This window comes from Lactuca virosa, chromosome 8 (assembly GCF_052849685.1).
Source record: "Lactuca virosa cultivar CGN04683 chromosome 8, Lactuca_virosa_CGN04683_v6, whole genome shotgun sequence".
Lineage (NCBI taxonomy): Eukaryota > Viridiplantae > Streptophyta > Magnoliopsida > Asterales > Asteraceae > Lactuca > Lactuca virosa.
The window spans coordinates 306,577,868-306,599,777 of NC_136433.1; positions in this window are offsets into that span (position 1 = coordinate 306,577,868).

Sequence of the window (21,910 nt, forward strand, 5' to 3'; positions counted from 1 at the left end):
AACACGGTCACCAACCTGGAATTCCAAAGGTTTTCATCTTTTGTAGGCGTAGCTCTTTTGTCTATCTCTGGAGGCTTTTAGTAGTTCTCGGATTTGCATGATCTTTTCGGTGGTTTCTCGAATGATTTCAGGGCCGGTGAGAGTGCTATCAGGGACTTGACCTTTAGCTAGCTGCGTGTCACCCACCTCAGCCCAACACATAGGGGATCTACACTTACGTCCATAGAGGGCTTCGAATGGAGCAGCCTTAATACTAGTGTGACAGTTGTTGTTGTAGGAAAACTCGACCAGGGAGAAATGGGTGTCTCACGATTTTCCAAAGTCGATAACACATGCTCTGAGCATGTCTTTTATTGTTTGGATGGTTCTCTCACTCTGCCCGTCGGTCTATGGATGGTAAGTTGTGCTCATATCCAGCTTTGTTCCAAGAGCCTTCTGCAGTGACTGCCAAAATCTCGAGGTGAATCTGCTATCCCGATCAGAAATAATGGATACGGGCACACCGTGCAGTCGTACTATCTCTTGGATGTATGTTCGGGTCAGTATCTCCATCTTGTATGTTTCTTTGATTGGTAGGAAGTGGGCAGACTTGGTAAATCTGTCGACGATTACCCAGATAGTGTCATGGCCACTCGGGGTCTTGGGCAATTTGGTAATGAAATCCATTATGATCCACTCCCACTTCCACTCAGGTATCTCTGGCTGCTGGAGTAAACCTGAGGGCTTTTGATATTCTACCTTGAATTTGGCGCAAGTTAGGAACTTGCCCACGTAGGTAGCAATCTATGCTTTCATGTTTGGCCACCAATAGAGATTCTTGAGATCCAGATACATCTTATCTGAACCTAGGTGAACGGAGTATCGAGTTCTGTAAACTTTATTCATGACAACCTCCCTGTAACCACCGAAATTTGGGGTCCAGATCCGGTTCATGAAATAGTAAACTCCGTCTCCCTTGATCACTAAGTTCTTCTCCATTCCCCTCAAGGCTTTATCCGTCATGTTCTCTGGTTTCAAGGCTTCCAGCTGAGCCTCTCTGATTTGGGAGGACAGATGGGAATGGCTTGTCATTGTTAGTGCCTTCACTCTATGACCAGAGTATTCTTTCTGGCTGAGGGCATCCGCTACCACATTGGCCTTGTCGGGATGATAGTGTATCTCACACTCATAATCATTGAGTAGCTCTACCGATCGCCATTGCCTCATGTTAAGCTCTTTTTGGTGAAAAATATGCTGGAGGCTTTTATGGTCGGTGAAGACAGTGCACTTGGTTCCGTAGAGGAAATGCCTCCAAATCTTTAATGCGAAGACCACTACCCCTAACTCTAGATCGTGAGTTGTATAATTGACTTCGTGTGTCTTCAACTGTCTCGAGGCATAATCAATAACTTTTCCTCGCTGCATGAGCACACTACCCAACCCTTGATTGGATGCATCGCAGTAGACGACGAAGTCCTCCGTCCCTTCTGGAAGAGACAAGATAGGTGCGCTGCATAGGGCATGCTTCAATGTTTGAAATGCAGTGTCTTGCTTCTCTCCCCAACTAAAGGTTACACCTTTCTGAGTCAGGGCGGTAAGAGGCTTAGCAATTCTGGAGAAGTTTTGGATGAACCTGCGATAGTAGCCAGCAAGACCCAAGAATTGACGGATTTCTGTAGGCATCTTCGGTGCTGACCAATTATCAATTGCCTTAATTTTGGAAGGGTCCACATGTATGCCTTCTTCGCTAACCACGTGACCGAGGAAAGTTACTTTTCTGATCCAAATTTCGCACTTTGAGAATTTTGCGTATAGTTTCTCCGCCCTTAACGTTCCTAACACTTGCCTTAAGTGTTGTTTATGATCTTCCTCACTCCGTGAATAGACAAGTATATCATCTATGAATACTTTCACGAACTTGTCTAGGAAGGGGCGGCACACCCGGTTCATCAAATCCATGAATACCGCGGGTGCGTTGGTTAGGCCAAAGGGCATCACTACAAACTCGTAGTGACCATATCGAGTCCTAAATGCTGTCTTAGGAACATCACCCTCATGGACTCGTAGATGATGGTACCCTGATCTCAGGTCTATTTTTGAGAAGTAGTTGGCTCCTTGGAGTTGATCGAAGAGGTCATCGATTCTGGGTAGAGGGTAACGGTTCTTGATAGTAAGTTTGTTGAGCTCATGATAGTCTATGAACATCCGGAAAGATCCATCCTTCTTCTTAACGAACAAGACCGATGCTCCCCAGGGTGAGAAGCTTGGTCTGATGAATCCCTTGCTGAGCAGTTCGTTAAGTTGGCTGGATAATCCCTGCATTTCCGTTGGAGTTAGACGATACGGGGATTTGGCTACGGGGGTAGCTCCGGGAATTAAGTCAATTCGGAACTTGACTTGGCGTTCGGGAGGAACTCCTGGAAGATCTTCGGGGAAGACATCAGGAAAGTTGCATACTTCGGGGATGCTCTCGAGGTCTTTAACTTCCTACTTTTCATTTACAACATGGGCTAGGAATGCATGACACTCCTTTTGCAAATATTTTTGGGCTTTGATGCATGATATGATACGAAGGTTTGTGCTGAGTTTATCGCCATAGATGATGAGGGCTTTGCCATTTGGCAGATTGAGGCGAATAGCTTTTTCGAAACAAAGAATATTCGTGCGATGAAGACTTAACCAGTCCATGCCGATGATGACATCGAAGCTCTTAATGGAGACCGACATGAGATCGATGGGAAAGGAATAATCGTTTAGGGTAAGGGTACAACCTATGAATACGTCGTTAGTTCTCTCTTTCTTTTCGTTAGCCATCTCGACAGTGAACGTTTCGGTTAGAGGTTGGGAATTATGCTTGAGTAGGTGTTTAAATGCTTGACTGAAAAAACTCCTCTCCGCACCACTAGAAAAAAGAATGCATGTATAAGAGTTGTCGAGGAGGAATTTACTCGTAACTATGGTGGGATCAGCGGCTGCCTCCTCCTGGCCTATTGCTAGCACTTTCCCTGCATTGCCAGCAGCTGTCGTTGCTTTAGGGCAATTCCTCTTGAAGTGCCCTGTTTCACCACAACCATAGCAGGCTTGGCCTACTCCGGCTCCCGAAGCCTGATTGGTTGGTTGGACTTGTGCTTTGTAAAAACGAGTTATGTGTCCCTTTTTTCCACAGTTGGTGCATTGCATGTCACGGCAAGGTCCGTAATGATGGAAGTTACATTTGTCGCACCTTGGAAGGGTTCCAACATATCTACTGGCAGATGCTTGAGTTGTGAGAATACCAGTAGGAGTGGTAGCAGCGTGAACTGCCACTATCTGTTGTTTCTTGGAGGGCTCCTGCGAAGATTTTCCCTTGCGCTTGTTCCATAACTTTTTCTTCCCACTGCCTTCTTTCTGTGGTTTTGGAGCGGCTGCCACGGGGTTGTGGTTATCCCCGTGATCCACTAAGGCCTGTGCCAGACGCTTGGCACTGTCAAATGTGAGGGATTTAGCAGCCAAGACGTTCTCCTGAGTTGGGGGTGTTAATCCCCATATGTATCTCTCAACTTTCTTGCTCTCCGGGGTGACCAACCCGGGGAACAGAAGAGCCAGGTCACTAAACCTAGCAGTGTAAGTAGCAACGTTGGAACCCTTCATCTTCAGGTTCCACAACTCTTGTTCCAACTCTTGCATCTCGCCCCGTGGGCAGTATTCAGCAAGCATCAGCTCCTTCAAATCCTCCCAACTCATAGCATTTGCTACCGGAAGAGTCAAGGATTTGACTTGGCTGTTCCACCAAGTGAGGGCTCTGTCTGTGAAAGTGCATGCTGCAAACTTCACCTTGTTGGTTTCGGGGCATTCACATATCTCGAAAATTGATTCGGTCTTCTCAAACCATCGGGTTAGGGAAATGACACCTCGAGTGCCATCGAAAGACCGAGGTTTGGCGTTTGTGAAGTCCTTGTATGAACAATCCATCGTGTGTCCATGACTGTCACCGAGGTTTGATGGGTTAGCACCAACACCCACCCCTTTAGTGCCACTAGCATTAATCTTGGACATTGCGGCAGCCACGGCGGCTGTCACTGCTGCCTGGAACACAGCAGGATCGTACTGAGGAGGTGGCGGCGATGGATTTGTCGGAGGGTTGTTGTTCTTTCTGTTGGGTCTCTTCTTCGGAGGCATCTTTCTCTAAAATAATTAAGGAGAAAAGGATGGTAAGTCTTCTATGATGATTCTGAGTTAGGTGATATTGAACAAGATATATCTCAACCTGATAGATAAAGTGTTCTATTAAGCGATTTACAGAGGAAGTCTACTAATACAAGTAAACAATCGCTAGAAAAATAAATAGCAACACTTGGAATGAAATGTCTACAATGTGTTTGGCTCTAAATAAAATACTCCTATAGTATTTTAGGTTGTGTGTTATGTTCTATTGTTCCCTTTTTGTATAGAGTTTGGTAAGTTTTAGACTTGCTGCAACACCACCATCACTCCCAAACACATGTTGGTTGTATCTCAAATAAATATCATTGATCAGGCTATATTTATCCCAGATATGATTACATAACTATCCAGGTTTAACAGCAGTGTCCAACATCTAAATACTTTTGTTTTGTTCTTCTTGTGATACTGCTTCTGGTATGAATATATACTTGTATACTTCTTATAAAATACTTATATTTTTAAAAGTATACTTTTAGTCTAGAGCGCTTCGACCCCATAGCGTTTATAGTTGTATATCATGTAAGGTTTGATATACTTAGTTCACTATAAACAATGCTCTGATACCAATCTGTCACACCCCCAAACTGAAACGGCAGAAACGTTCGGGGACGGAGGACGTCATGTACAATATCACAACAATTGCATCATATTAACCAAAGTAAAAAACAACCATCACGTTGAATATATATATAAAGTATTTACATCTGTTCGATACATAGTTTATATTACAGAAAAAAGTATAACAAAAGTACAAAAGACCTGACAATATACGCTCCGTCTTCTCAAAAGCCTGCGAGTGTACATGTCTACTGATTTCTTGAGAATACAAGCGATTTTGAAAGAGTATCACCATTTAAGCTGGTGAGTTCATAAGTATGTTTTTGTAATGAAAACTTGTCTGTGAATCTGTAAAATGTTTGCATGTTCTCAAGAAAATCTAATATTTTATTTAGTAATGAAAAGTAGTCTTAAACCCTAAGACCAAAATGTATGTTCGTTATTGTATCCTGTAGTAGTATCTGAAGATGTTAGTCTGTATGCGTGGTTACACCAGATGTGTTGTATAGTGTGTTTTGTACAAAATCCTTTGTATGAAAACCCTGGCTATCACCAGTAATGTATAATGTTCGGTATGAAAACCCTGGCTACCACCAGTATGTATAGTAGTGTTATTACTTAAAATAAAACAATGTATTTGAATTCCCTGGAATCCTCCAGTTGTAGCGTATAATAGTTCTATTAATGAAAATAAAACTATTTGAAGAATTGAAATCCTATAAATAAATGGTTAGTTTATACAGTTGTGAGTTTGATATAACCATGTTTGATATGACCTAGTGACCTCTACGACGTTCTTCAGGCGTCGAATGTTATGACATTTGTCACCCCAGGCGTGCATGCCTAACTGTAGCTAGCAGTTTAGATGTAGGATTGTCAGTCCCGAATAGATCTATTCACAAATCTCACACTCTCCCACCAAGAGACTCTGGTTATACTGTGATAGGATTTAGTTCCGCACCCCAAAGGGTACAATTGAAGTAGTGCCTCACAACCCTGTATTAACTAGTTTACGTGTAGTATTGTAGTGTTCTCTTGTACTTGAACTGTATGTATACTTGTAGAGTAAAAATAATTATACTTAAATAATTATTTAGTATTGTACTCTTGTTTCAGAAAGTAGTATTGTATGCCATAAACTATATCTATTATAGTTTATATGTTTGTAAATGTATAAGCTTTGGAATTGATAAAACTGTATGTTGTACCCCAAACTATACCTATTATAGTTTGCATGTGTGTTATGTATTCGATTCTTGTATTGTACTGAAAACTTCTCAATTCTGGTTGAATGTTGAAAACTTCCCTTATGGTTAGCATGTTACAAAAGGGATAAAATATCTAAATATTTTATAAAATGTAGCGATCTCTTGGTTGTATCAATTGCATAAGTTTTAATCTTGTTGAAATCCTTTATATAAGAACACAAACTTTCTTTGTATTTTGCTTGTATCCCCACCCTAATAACGTTAAAAACAGTAAACATGTAGGGGTATGAACTCACAGTTGGTTATGTGCACGTGCTCGACAGCAAAACCGGAAAGATGACCCTCGAGTTGGTGTACGCGGAATTAACGGTGTCCTAATGATAATTAAACACATAATTGTATTTAAATTAGCGAAACCATTAATTAAAGTGTTGGAAAACACTTGCTTTTGGGTTAGGAATGTTACCGAGACTTGTTTGAAGTAGAAAAAAAGGGTTTTCAACCAAGGTTCTCGGCCCAAGGTTGTTTGCTGCCGTGAACTGGGTTTGCGGCCGTGAACTAGGTTTACAGCGGTGAACTGGTTTGCGGCTGTGAAGATATGAACGCTGTTCTTGGTGTTCTTAGTGTTCTTGGCGAAATTAAGACAAGGTCATCCGATTGTGATTGATTCGAAGATTGTTGAACCTTTGGAACTTCTTCATATTGAACTTTGTGCACCTTCGACTGTTGAAACACTCAACAAGAAGAGGTACATTTTGGTCATTGTTGATGATTTTTCCAGGTTTACATGGGTATATTTTCTTCGATTGAAGTCAGAAACAACTCAAATAATGATTGACTTTATCAAACACATAAAAGTGAGTCTGAAGAAAAGGTTCGCACAATTAAGAGTGACAATGGCTCAGAGTTCAAGAACAATGTTATTGATTCATTCTTAATTGACAAATGAATTTCGCATAATTTTTCTTCTCCTTACACACCTCAACAAAACGGTGTTGTCGAAAGGAGGAATGGGTCTATTTGTGAAGTAGTGAGAACTATGCTCACATATGCGAATCTTCCATAATATCTTTGGGCTGAAGTAGTTTCGACAGCTTGTTTCACTCAAAATCAATCTTTCATACATCGACGATTTAACATCACCTCTTATGAAATCATTAACAATAGGAAACCAAATGTTAAATTTTTCCATGTTTTTGGTTGCAGATGCTTTATTATGAATCTTAAGGATAATCTTTCGAAATTTCAGTCAAAAGCTAATGAAGGAATATTCTTGGGATATTCACATAATTCAGTGGCATATAGTGTGTTAAACAAGAGAACCAGGAAAATCGAAGAAACCTTTAATCTTACTTTTGATGACTATTATGTAAAAAGAGTTGAAAAGTGCTTTAAACAAAAACCAATCATTAATGAATCGAATGCTGAATATCAAAGTTTGAATTCATTAGATTTTGATTATGATTTAATTTTTGGTGTTCCTGACAGGGCAATTGATGCAGAGGTGAATGCTGATGATAATCAAATCCATGAAGCATCGAAGCATAATGATGATTCAATCATATCGTAGGATGCAGTTGATATGAACTCTTCAACAAGTTCTCTGATGATCAACGAAAGTCTACATGTAATACCCAATGCTCAAGTGGAGGGGGAGCTTTTGAGTTTAATCAGTAGTATTGAGGGGGAGCATACTTTCGAGGGGCAGCAACATCAACCAAATGTTAATGTCGAGGGGGAGCATCCTAATATTGATCCAATTGTTGAGGGGGAGCAAAACGGATCTTTACAAAATACTTTGAAGATGCACCATTGGATTTTGATACTGCATATCCTCTAATGGATAGATGGATTTGAAGTCATCCAAAAGAACAAGTTCTTGGTGATCCTCATGATGGAGTGCTAACACGAGCTCAACTTCGTGCAAAGAATGAGGTACTTAATGTTCATCAAGAATTTTGCATGTTCAACGTTTTCATTTCTAAAATCGAACCTAAATCAGTCAAGGCTGCTATGGAACATCCTGATTGGGTTGTTTCTATGCAATCTGAGCTTGCTGAATTCGAAAGAAACAAAGTCTGGAGACTGATTCCAAAACCAAATGATGTTTCGATTATGGGCTTAAAATGGATTTTTAAAAATAAAACTGATAAAGATGGTAATGTTGTTCGAAACAAAGCTAGGCTTGTTGTTAAAGGTTATTCGCAACAAGAAGGTATAGACTATGAGGAAACATTTGCCCCTGTCGCAAGACTCGAGGCTGTTCGAATATTTTTAGCCTATGAAACACACAAGGATTTCGATGTTTATCAGATGGATGTCAAGTGTGCATTTCTCAACGATGAACTCGAAGAAACGGTGTATATCGAGCAACCCCCAGGTTTTATGAATGAGGAATTCCCTGATCATTGTTACATTTTAGATAAAGCTGTTTACGGGTTAAAACAAGCACCAAAAGCATGGTATGCAACTCTAACCACATTCTTAAAGCAATCAAAATTTAAACAATGATCAGTTGATCCAACTCTCTTTCGAAAGAAAGTTGGGTGATCATTTAATTCTTGTTTAACTTTATGTTGATGATATTATTTTTGGTTCTACTGACCCTGCTTTATCACGTGAATTTGAGAATCTAATGAAAAGTCAATTTGAGATGAGCATGATGGGGAAAATCAAATATTTTCTGGGATTAAACATTCGTAAGAGCAGAGAAGGTATCTTTATCAATCAAGAGAAATACTCTCAAAATCTGCTTGAAAAGTTTGGGATGATGAATAGTTCAAAGTTGCGAGTGCCGATGGCCGTTGGAACCAGACTTGGTCCTTCGTTGGAAAAACCGGCTGTTGATCTGGCATTATACCGAAGCATGATTGGCTCATTATTATATCTAACAGCTAGTCGACCTGATATAATATTTGCCATTTGTAATTGTGCTAGGTATCAATCGAATCCCATGGAACCTCATCTGACTGTAGTCAAGAACATTTTTCGCTATCTCAAAGGATCAATTTCGCTAGGATTATGGTATCCTTCGAAAACAGGATTTTTCATTCAGGCATTTTCGAATTCCGACCTGGGTGGGTGTTAACTTGATCGAAAAAGCACAAGTGACGGATGTCAACTTTTGGATGGGAAGCTTGTGAGCTGGAAATCCAAGAAACAAACATGTATTTCGATTTCCACAGCAGAAGCAAAATATGTTGTTGCTGCAGCTTGTACTTCTCAAATAATATGGATACAAAGTCAACTGCATGATTGTGCAATCAACATGAAGAAAATTCTGTTGTATTGTGACTCACAAAGTGCCATTCGCATCTGCCATAATCTTGTGCAATATTCGAAGACCAAACATATTGCACTTCGTTATCACTTTATCAAGGACCATGTTGAAGATGACAACACTGAAGTTCATTTTTTAAAGACCACAAATCAGCTTGCTAATATCTTTACAAAACAATTAGATGAAAAGGGTTTTCTTCGAATTCTATCGGGCTTAGGCATGCTAGATGCGAGTGCTGTTCCTGGCCTACATTTGTTATAAAGTCATGTAACGTCGAACTAATTCATTCAACGGTTACTGTTCATAGTCAACGCTTCGACATGCTTCGCTTTCGACATCAGAAAAATCTTCACTACTTCATAACCATTGTAACGTCGCTATTTTTTGGTTCTTTTGTCGACTCTTTATCTTTACTAGACTGATAATTTTTTTTCGTTATTATTGTCTTTTCATTCAAAATCAAAAATATCAAATAGATTTTCTTATTGTTATTTTCTTTCAAAAATCCAAAATTCCAAAAAGATTTTTCGTTATTTTTGTCTTTTCATTCAAAAATCAAAAATATTAAAAAGATTTTCCTATTTTTGTTATTTTCATTCAAAAATCAAAAACCCAAAAATATTTTTTTTGATTAACATGTTTGTGAGGCTTTAGAACGAAGATCCATCGTGGAACATGTCTTGCAGCTCTAGGGAAAGGTATATATTCGATACTTTGTACTAGTTAAGATGTCCCTACAAGAATGCTGCAACATGTTGACCCAAGCCTCCATGACTCAATGTGTTTCAAAGCCTTAATGGATTTTCATCACGAAAACTCCTTCCCAATTAGGCTATATTCACATTAGTCTCTGAGCTACCTTACTCTTCTCACATGAGTTAAGAGTTTCCTTCTTGGTCAATGAATAGCAGAGGTACTTTCGATTCTGAAACCAATCTTTTTCATTAAACATTCTTTCACGTCCACACAATGACATATGTCCAAGAGATCTTTGGTATACACCAATCAGGATTTAGGCATATCAAAAGTCTGTGTTTACGATCCGAATTCATGAGACCGTGAAGAAGGTGAAACCCATCTTTTCGAAACATTCAATGAATTGACGGTGAACTTTTTGTTCAAGAAAGCAACGAATCATTTGTTTCTGTACCTTCGATATTCAAAATCATATTCTTTCATTTTGAGTGGTCTTGCTAGAATGTTCGAAACCCACGACATTTTTACCCAACAAGATCCAAATATCAATTTTTTTGGAATATGATTTCTATCTGGATATCAATTTTATTCTTTGTTACTTGATAAATTTTCCAAAGCTTACTTGTTACTGACTACACTGGTCAAACAGGTAATTTTGTTTACAATTTTTCACACTTATGTTAAGTTGTGGCTTGTAACAAAATTCCAACCAACCTTCGAAGCTTTTTAAAAGATGCCCTTCAATACTCCTCTATCAGTATTCGATTGTACTTCACGGGAAACCACACAAGCTATTCGACATCTCTCTTGATGTAGAACGAAGAGATCTTTTCCTGGGATCTTATTGCTTTATGTCGATTGACATCACAGATTCAAAATTGTTTTTAATCTCATCTCACTTTTTGGCACACATCAGCACACATCGAAATCCTTGAGGCTCTGAGTAACACCAACTCATGTTGATGATTTTGAAAAGTCTGGCAAATGACTTCGCTTTTCAAGCCAAAAGTGAAAGAGCCTTACCTCCATGCCGGATGTTTCTGACGGTTCTTATCCCCTTGGTACACTCGAAACGACTGATGGATGTGACGTTCTGGTTACTACGCGGTTTTGAAGGAAAAGTAATCATCACTTTTTCAGGCGTGGCTATATTTACGGCTACAGGTCCAGGTTTCTAGGTGACACGTGGCTCTGCAGTTAATGATCAAACCACTTCAAATTCAAAATTGGGTTTATGTATAAAAAGGGTTTTGGGGATTTCATTCCAACTTTACTTTGCCCTTCAAACGCTCTGTTTTCTTCAAAATTTCTCAAACCCTAACAATGGCGGCCAAGAACATAAATGTTGATGCATCTCAGATGAATGTTGATATTACTTCGCAACCTCTCATGAATATTCAAAGTACTAATTTACGAGTTAATCCTGGTGCTGATCAATATCCAGCAGTGTTACAGATGCGTGTCGTTTCTTTGAAACATTCAGTCTTATCTACTGCAATGTTCTCTTCTTTCTCTGTACCCATGTCGTGGTTATCCCTTGCTGGTTCAACGACGGTATATAACAAGGCAGCCAATCTGGTTACCTTTCAACTGAAAAATGATAAGAAGTTCAAACTCACCAAGAAGCTCTTCGCACAAATTTTGAATATCCCTACTGTCAAAACTTTCTATGAGGTCTCGAATGAACAAGTTCTTCACATGTTCAACGAGATGGGTTATCAGCCGGTTCTTACCAAGATAAGTGATTTCAAGAAGTTCTGCTTACCTTGTATCTGGAATTTTCTGTTTGGAATTTACCTTCGATGGTTGACTGGTCGAAGCGTTGGATTAGATAAGGCAGAGCTGGAGATTTATGCCTTGGTTGCAGGTATCTATTACGATTTACCTGTTGATTGCACTACTCAGTTATGGGATGAGTTTGTGAAGAGCATTGGGAATATGAATGTTGTTCATGGGATTTCATGTGCTCGATACTGGAGCTTGATTCTTCAATATGCATATGAAAAGAAAGGTATTTTGGTTCCTGAAGGTGAACAAATGGCTGAATTCTCATTATATAATTTTCCCAAGACTGTCGAAGATGATCAGGATACGTTTCCAACTGTTGCAAGAATTCCGGATGGGATGCTTCGAAAGGTTGATCCCATGAATCATATTTTGCTGGCGTATTTACAGACTATCAATCCATCGATTGAAAATAGTGTTTTATTACCAAAAAGCACTAGTGGTCCATTGAAAAAAAAGGAAGGAATCAAAGAAACAGGCTAAGGAGAGTCCTTCGAAACCTAGTCCTGAGCCAATGGAGAAGATTGTTAAAGTTACTCCAAAGAAGGTGGTTAAGTCTGATAAACCACCGAAGCAAGTTCAAATGCCTGTGGTTGAAGAATCTTCTACACCTACCAAGGAGGTTATGCCTTCGAAATCTGGAGTCTTTAAACGACTGAATAAAATGGCTAAAAGGCCTCGTCATTCACCAGAAAGGTCAAGCAGTTTTTCTCCTAAAGGTGTACCGAAGATTACTCGTAAACCTCAAATCAATCGCAAAGGTGTTGTGATTCGTGAAATTCCAACTCATGTGTCTCCTGCATCGAAAAAGTGAAGAGCTGAAGACATGGCGAAAAAGATTACAAAGAAGAAGAGGAAAGTGGTGATTGAAGATGATGACAAAAGTGTACCAGAATCGCCACTTCGCGATGATATTACATTCGTTCCATCACCAAAGAGGGATTCTCCAAACAAGTCGAATGTCGAGGCGACTGGAGATCTTGATGGATCTATGAAAACATCTAATGTGGACACAACCATTTATCAAGGTGATTAAACGAAGATATCCACTCCTGAGAAGACTTCTGTCACACCACCCAGAGTTTCGAATGTCGAATCAGTTTCTGAGGAGGTTCGAACATTCTGGCATCACTGTGAACATATCTCATATGGACGCAAATGTCAACAAGGGTGAAGGAGTATCAAATAACGAAGCTCAAGGTAATTCTAATCTTGTTATCTTATCTTCCTTCGAAACAACTATCATTACACCTACTACTTCTCCACCACCATTTATTTATACTGTTACCACCACTTTACCATAAACTACTCATTCTCCAACTTTTGTTCAAATCCTTCAACAACCAATTACTTCTTTCTTTCCATCCCAATCCACTGATGGCCCTAAAACAGTTAATGATGATGACACCACTGAAGATGGTGAGTTTATGGGTACATTTGCTGATCTCGAATTTGATCCGGAGGAAGAGAACATACCAGATCCTATGTTAATGTCTGGTAAACATTTCAAATTTTTTAACAGGAAGTTGAACTCGTTATTACAACTTCAAGCGGATACAGGGGGTCGTCATTCGATATATGGGATAGAAGTTGATGTTATGCTCAAGGATCAAGAGCTTCGTCTGAGGGATGAGTTGGAAATTCTCGATAGAAACAATGAAAAACATGTCAAGTCTCAATCTTCTTCTTTTGATCAGGAATTGAAGGAACTGAAAGTTGTGGCGAAAGAAAAACATATTTTATATGTTCAAGCAGTTAAGAAAGTTCGAGAAGATGTTAATTTTAAACTGGAGGAGTTAAGGGTAGATATGGCGAAGGAAGTTGCTACTATATCTCATGATTATTCTACTATTCACAACAAGTAGATATCATTGCAGATGCAGTTATGAATGTTGTGAAATGGTATCAGTCCTTACTTCCGAAGGTTGATAAAATGGCAGAGTTTGATGCAAAAAGTTTTTCTAAGGTTGAAGATTCATTGAATAACCTTAAGGATTTAGTCTCAAAGATTGGTTCATCATCTTCGCTGATTACTCTTGATTCTTTATCTCAAAAGTTTACTGCTTTGGAGTCGACACTCAAAGTTGAATTGGCTCCATTAGCCAAGTTGTTGAATTTAATGCCAACGGATGCCCCACCTGTCCATATAGGGGTGCAAGGGGGAGAAGGTATTGTGTTGGTATTGGGGCGGGTTCGAAGGTTAGCATGGGTGGTAGTGGATCTTCGAAAGGAGATGGTGATGCAAAGGTTGTTGGGAAGGTGATAACTACTCAACTTCACACTTCATTACAAAAACTCTATTCTACAGTTACCTCAACAACAAAACAAGACCAATAAGAAAAAGGATTTTAATTGGGTCTGGTGTTGGAGGTTCAAGATCATCAAGACCACCTCCTTCGAATGAAGAATTGAAAAACAAAGGGAAGGGTGTCCTTGGTGAACCTACTGCTGAAGAAAAGAAAGATGCAGTTGAAAAGGAGATTGAAAAGGAGAGGAATATTCAGAGTATTCTTCAACAAAGTGATGGGTTTTCAGCATTCTAACACTCCTATGGTGTAAATGCAACCCTAGAAACCTTGGATCTATGTTTGACTAAGATACATGCAAATAATTATTTTTCCAAGGTTCTTATCCTAACTAGCATGGAATGGGGTACTTGAATCAAATAAAACTAGTAGAATTACTTACCTTGTAGTAGAAGTTGATTGCTTGGAGTTTGAGAGCCTAGCACTAATAATGTGGATGCCTCAAATGGAAGTCACAAATCACCACAAACTTGGAAACTTGAGAGAATAGTCACAAACTTCTTGAAATCGGCCCTCTTAGTTTACACACATCAACTAGTGTTATTTCAAGAACCAAAGCCTCCTTTATATAGTGTGGTGGATTAGGGTTACATCCATGTAAACCCTAATACCCATGTCTTTTCATTTCCATGAGATCCATGGGTTAAAGCTCCATGGAGTATCCATGGACTTTCCATGCAAACCTAGCCCATTCCAAATAAGCAATAGCCCACACTATATAAATACAAGAGCTCATATTTAATTAGTCATACTTTTGATCTCTAAATTAATTCTAAATTAATTATAGATCAACACTAATTAAATAATATGATTTTATATTAATATATTAGAACTTATAATATATTAATAAATCATAACTTATACTATTCTCAAAAGATTATCCGTAAATTGTTCGGGTGAAGTGCAACCCAAATGGACCATGCCGGGTCGGGTCAAGTACATACCAAATATAGTTATGGACTTAGACACTATCTCCAACAGTCTCCCACTTGGATAAGTCTAATAACTATAGTTGCAAGTATGACTTCAGGAACTGATCAGCAATCGTAGCTCTTAAAACTCTGTTGAACTATGAAGCGCCATTTTAGATAAGTGATCATATAAACCTCTGTTCTAGATATCAGCCGGACAAATACATGGAACATGGTCTTGCTTATTGTCCAGCATTTGTTTCCCGATTTCCGATTTGTTTGACATAGAACTTAACTGAACACATCAATTTAGTTCTGACCGGGCCCAGTACATAGGTCAAAACAAAATCATCGAGGGGCCCATATATCGCTTCTAATCCTAGAAGGAACAGATAAACTTCGACTCATATGTTTGCTCTACTACTTGTTGAACTACACACAAAGGCACGGTTTATAACATCGAGTTACCAATGCGTTTTCGTGCAATCAATGCATAACCAACTCATAGGCAACAAATCATATCTCTAGGTTTGAAGACTTATATGATATTACCATCTCACGATCACTCGAGATAAATTCCATGAAGTGATACAAGTGAGCGTGGGTTGAATCCAATACTCAGAACTTATGAGCACTCATGAGTGCTGTAGCCCCGCTTTGTCTAGCATCTTAGACCTCTACAAGCCAACCCATGACAGTCTTGATTCATATCTACTTCCAACATATGACCGACTGTGGAGAGTTTGAATAATATGATATAAACCATAACATAATTATTCTGGAAGTCAAAACATGCAAAAAGAAATAATAGTAAACGATTGACAAGAGATAGCAACACTTTACTTATAAATAACAACTTTTATTTATCATCAAATGTCAATTACATTTTACAAATTTCAAGATTATCTAACTACTAAAACTAATATCATCCTTCAACCCTATGCTCTGATGATCTCTTGGTTCCTTGGCTAAGGCTTTTATTTATCATCAAATGTCAATTACATTTTCTGTCAATGTGTCTGGATCTCCCATGATCTCTTGGTTCCTTGGCTAAGGCAACCGCACTATTGCTGTCACAGAAAATCTCCATTGGCTCCTTTATAGCTGGTACAACTCCAAGGTCTCCGATGAAGTTCTTTAGCCATATAGCCTCCTTTTCTGCCTCGCTTGCTGCTATATACTCTGATTCACAAGTGGAATCAGCCACTGTCTCCTGCTTGGAACTTTTCCAAGTAATTGCCCCTCCGTTTAGAGTAAAGACCCAGACCGACTGAGAGCGGAAATTATCCATGTCACTCTGAAAGCTAGCATCACTGTACCCTACAACTCTCAAGTCCTCACTGCCACCGAGGGTAAGGACCCAGTCCTTAGTCCTCCGTAGGTACTTGAGGATATTCTTTACCGCAGTCCAGTGTGCCTTGCCAGGGTTCCCCTGATACCTGCTAACCATGCTCAAAGCAAAGGCTACATTAGGTCGAGTACACATCATAGCATACATGATCGATCCTACAGCTGAAGCATAAGGTATTCGACTCATTTCTGCTATCTCAGCCTCAGTACTAGGGCTTTGTGTCTTACTCAATCTGGCGTTACTCTGGATGGGTAACTCTCTTTTCTTGGAGTTATGCATGTTGAACCTTTTCAACACTTTGTCAACATAGGTGCTTTGACTAAGTCCAATTAGTCTTTTACTCCTGTTTCTCAAAATCCTTATCCCTAGGATATAGGCAGCTTCTCCATGGTCCTTCATAGCGAAACACTTCCCAAGCCAGGACTTTACTTCCTGCAGGGTTGGGATGTCATTTCCTATGAGTAGTATGTCATCCACATACAGTACCAAAAAGCTGACTATACTCCCACTAGCCTTGATATAGACACAAGATTCATCTTCACTCCTTGAAAAGCCAAATTCTTTGACTTTCTCATCAAAGCAAAGATTCCATCTGCGAGGTGCCTGTTTTAATCCATAAATGGATTTCTCGAGCTTACACACTCTACTGGGGTACTCTGTACTGACAAAACCCTCTGGCTGGACCATGTAAACATCTTCAGCCAACTTTCCATTAAGGAAAGCGGTTTTGACATCGATTTGCCATATTTCATAATCATGAAATGCAGCAATGGCTAACAGAACCCTAATAGACTTAATCTTGGCCACTGGTGAAAAGGTCTCATCATAATCAACTCCCGGAGTTTGAGAATAACCCTTTGCAACCAGTCGTGCCTTATAAGTGTGTACATTACCATCCATGTCGGTCTTCTTCTTGAAGATCCATTTGCACCCAACTATCTTACGATCAGGTACATTGTCAACCAAGTTCCAAACTTGATTGTCATACATGGACTGTATCTCGCTATCCATAGCCTCTTTCCATTTAGCATCCTCAGGGCCTGCCATAGCTTCCGTGTAGCTGTTAGGCTCATCCAGATTTACCAGTGTGTTATCACTGATAAGTGTCTCACATTCTGCAGTAATATGAAAACCATAGTAATGCTCAGGTGCATTCCTAACTCTGGTGGAACGCCTCAGAGGTATAGATTCTTCAGTCGGCTCAACAGGAGTTTCCTCCTCAGGTTGAGGGCTAGGGTTTGAGGTTCCTTCACCACTTGAATCTTGAATTTCCTCAAGGTCAATTTGCCTCCCACTGTCTGCTTGGCTCATGAATTCTCTCTCTCGAAAGAATCCTCTTCTTGCTACAAAGACCACATTATCACTGGGTCTGTAGAAGATGTAACCAAAGGATTTCTGTGGGTAGCCGATGAAAAAACACCTTTTGCTTCGGGGTTCGAGCTTATCGTGAGTCGCGCGTCTCACGAAAGCCTCGCAACCCCAAATCTTGATGTGGTCTAGATTGGGAACGTTTCCAGTCCACACCTCGTGAGGTGTTTTGGCAACCTTCTTTGTAGGGACTAGATTAAAGATATGGGCGGCAGTCTCTAAGGCATACCCCCAAAATGAGATTGGTAGTGAAGCTCGACTCATCATGGAACGAACCATGTCCAACAAGGTCCGATTGCGCCTCTCAGCTACACCATTCAACTGTGGTGTCCTAGGAGGTGTCAATTGTGAGACAATCCCACATTCCTTAAGATAGTCAAGGAACTCAGTACTAAGATACTCACCACCACGATCGGATCGAAGCATCTTAATGTTCCTGGCCAACTGATTCTCCACTTCTTGCTTAAACTCTTTGAATTTCTCAAAGGTTTCTGACTTATGCTTGATTAGGTAGACATATCCATATCTACTAAAATCATCAGAAAAAGTCACATAGAAACGATTAGCATCTCTTGTGGCGGTTCTGAAGGGTCCACACACATCCGTGTGTATGAGGTCCAACAAACCTTCACCCCTAGCACAAGTGCCAGTAAAAGGTGACTTTGTCATTTTACCAAGCAAACAAGATTCACAACTATCATCTGACTTTAGGTCAAATGACTCCAAGACTCCATCCTTTTGGAGTTGGCCTATGCGTTTCTTGCTTACATGTCCAAGATGACAATGCCATAAGGATGCTTTATCTATGCTAGTGGAAGAGTTAATACACAATACATTATTTCCTAGATTATCTACAACAGATACAGTTTCATACATGCCATCACAAGGTAATGCTTTAAAATAAAGAACATTATTAAAGAAAGCATCAATACTACCATTATTATTATCAAAATAAAAGGTAAAACCTTGTTTATACAATGCATGAAAGGAAATAACATTTCTTGCCATTTCTGGCGAATAATAACATTTATTCAAATCTAATGTAAACCCACTATTTATCACTAAGGAATAAACTCCTATCTTGGTGACAGGTGAAGCTTTCCTGTTTCCCATGATCAAGTTTATCTTTCCCTGCTCCACATTCTCACTTCTTTTTAGTCCCTGCAAATCACAACATATGTGAATACCACAACCTGTATCAAGGACCCAAGACTTAGAATGAGGTGAGTTATTAGACAATATAGTGTATATACCTGCATGGTTGGGTTTTACTTTCCCATCCTTCAAATCTTGCTGGTACTTTGGGCAGTTTCGCTTCCAGTGCGACTTTTCATGGCAATAGAAGCATTCAGCCTCATTAGGGTTAGCAGAAGGAGTGACAAAACCTTTCTTGGTTTTGCTTGAAGAGGAGCCTTCAAGGGTCTTACCCTTGGTACCCTTAGAAGGGTTCTTACTCTTCTTCCCTTTGCCATGCCCGATTGCCAAGACATTGGCCGCAGTTGGAGTAGGAGTAGGAGTAGTAACAACCGACTTACCCTTTAGACCACTTTTGGCGGTCTTCAAGAGTCCTTGAAGTTTGCTGAGGGTGACTTCTTCCTTGTTCATGTGATATGTCATGCGGAATTGATCATAACACGATGGCAAGGAGTGCAAAATGATGTCTATTGCTAACTCCTCAGGGAAGTTCACATTCAGCTTCAGTAAACGGTCCACATACCTTTGCATTTTCTGTATGTGGCCCGTGATGGGTTCACCATCCTTCATTCGGGTTGTTATCATGGAGGAGATTATTTCATATCGCTCTTGACGAGCACTTTGATGGTAGCGGTCCATCAAGTCCTGGTGCATCTCAAAAGGATAATAGTCCTCATAGGACTTTTGGAGCTCGGCTGTCATGGTGGCCATCATGATGCATGCCACTTTTGTAGCATCTCTTTCATGTACCTCATATTCAGCAAGCTCTTCAGGAGTAGCAGTTGGCTAGGGTACCTTCAGCTCCTTGTCGAGAACATATTCTTTGTTCTCATACCGAGTGACCATCCTGATGTTTCTGATCCAATCTGTAAAGTTGGACCCATCAAAGATGACTCTCCCACAAAGATTCATGAGAGAGAAGGAGCTAGTAGGGTTTGAGCCAGAAGCATTGTTATTGGAAGATATCTGAAAAGAAGAGGGAATAGATTAGATTAGATATAGAGATAGTCCTTAACAAAACACCCAAATGTAATATTAAGGCTAGGACCCAACACAATATTTTATAACTTAGAAGAGGGATGTCGTAATCTAAGCTATAAGATATTTGAAGGTAGGTGAATGACGATTCACCAATTTCCACCATGAAAAATGAAATATTTAATTAGGTTTTAATTGGTTTAGAAACTCCTAGATTCTTTGAGATTCATTGAACTTTCTTCAATGGCATGTTTCAATCTCGAGTGTGCCCTTCAAGTTTTGTGACTGGGATGCCGAGGATCACAAAACAAGGTGTGAAGTAACCATGCAAATTACTTGGTACCCTTAATGTATTACCCCTCAATCGATGTGCCGGTTAACCACACACGCTCCATCGATACTATGATAAACATTAAGTCACCCTTTACCTACCTTGTTAAGTTCAAGTTAGTGTGCCGGTTAACCACACACGCTCCACTAACGACTTAAACAAAGTGTAAAGTGTAATTTCATGGATTAGCACCTTATTCACATTTTCCTAAAATAACTAAGATTGGGAATTCAATAAAGTTTAGTTACTTTAGTATTATCATTATACTTTTAATGAGAATTTATAAGTCCTTGTCCTACCCGTTCGGCTAACGACCCTCCACCGATCAAGGAAGGGGTGGGTGAGAGTGGACACCCATTAAGTTGCCATTTTATAGGCAACAACCTTATACCCCCCTTATAGACCGGCTTCGTGAATGAGGCGTACTAGCGGTAAGACGACTTGATCTTATACATATATAAATATTATTAAACTTATAATATTATAAAGTATAAGGGTTGAATTTTACCTTTTAAAATTCTAGGGGTTGAAACTAAAGTTTTTAATATGACTTTACATGTTCCAAAAATTGAGGGCAAGTTTTGTAAACTTTCAAAACTTTTCATTTCTCATAACTTATGAGTTAATGGTTATTAAAAATGAAGACTCTTTATTTTTTGTAACCTATGTGTTCTTTTAATGGTTATTTATAAATGTGACTTTTGGTTATCCATAACTTAAGAACTAGTTATGGACTCCATTAAAACACATAAAGATCAAGAATTAATCTAATCAATTATTAGCACATAATTTCTATGATCTTCTAAAGTCATATGTTTATGAATGTTCATATCAAAAATTTCAAGAATCGTAAGTACATATACAAAACTTGAAATTTTGATACGAGCTTTTGAACAAAACTTCGATTTTGAAGTTTTTTTTTTTTTTTTTTTTTTTGCATCAAGTATCAAATAAACAAACCTAGCTCTGATACCACTGATGGGTTTTCAGCATTCTAACACTCCTATGGTGTAAATGCAACCCTAGAAACCTTGGATCTATGTTTGACTAAGATACATGCAAATAATTATTTTTCCAAGGTTCTTATCCTAACTAGCATGGCATGGGGTACTTGAATCAAATAAAACTAGTAGAATTACTTACCTTGTAGTAGAAGTTGATTGCTTGGAGTTTGAGAGCCTAACACTAATAATGTGGATGCCTCAAATGGAAGTCACAAATCACAACAAACTTGGAAACTTGAGAGAATAGTCACAAACTTCTTGAAATCGGCCCTCTTAGTTTACACACATCAACTAGTGTTATTTCAAGAACCAAAGCCTCCTTTATATAGTATGGTGGATTAGGGTTACATCCATGTAAACCCTAATACCCATGTCTTTTCATTTCCATGAGATCCATGGGTTAAAGCTCCATGGAGTATCCATGGACTTTCCATGCAAGCCTAGCCCATTCCAAATAAGCATTAGCCCACACTATATAAATACAAGAGCCCATATTTAATTAGTCATACTTTTGATCTCTAAATTAATTCTAAATTAATTATAGATCAACACTAATTAAATAATATGATTTTATATTAATATATTAGAACTTATAATATATTAATAAATCATAACTTATACTATTCTCAAAAGATTATCCGTAAATTGTTCGGGTGAAGTGCAACCCATATGGACCATGCCGGGTCGGGTCAAGTACATACCAAATATAGTTATGGACTTAGACACTATCTCCAACACAGAGAGCAAGTGATCCTCCT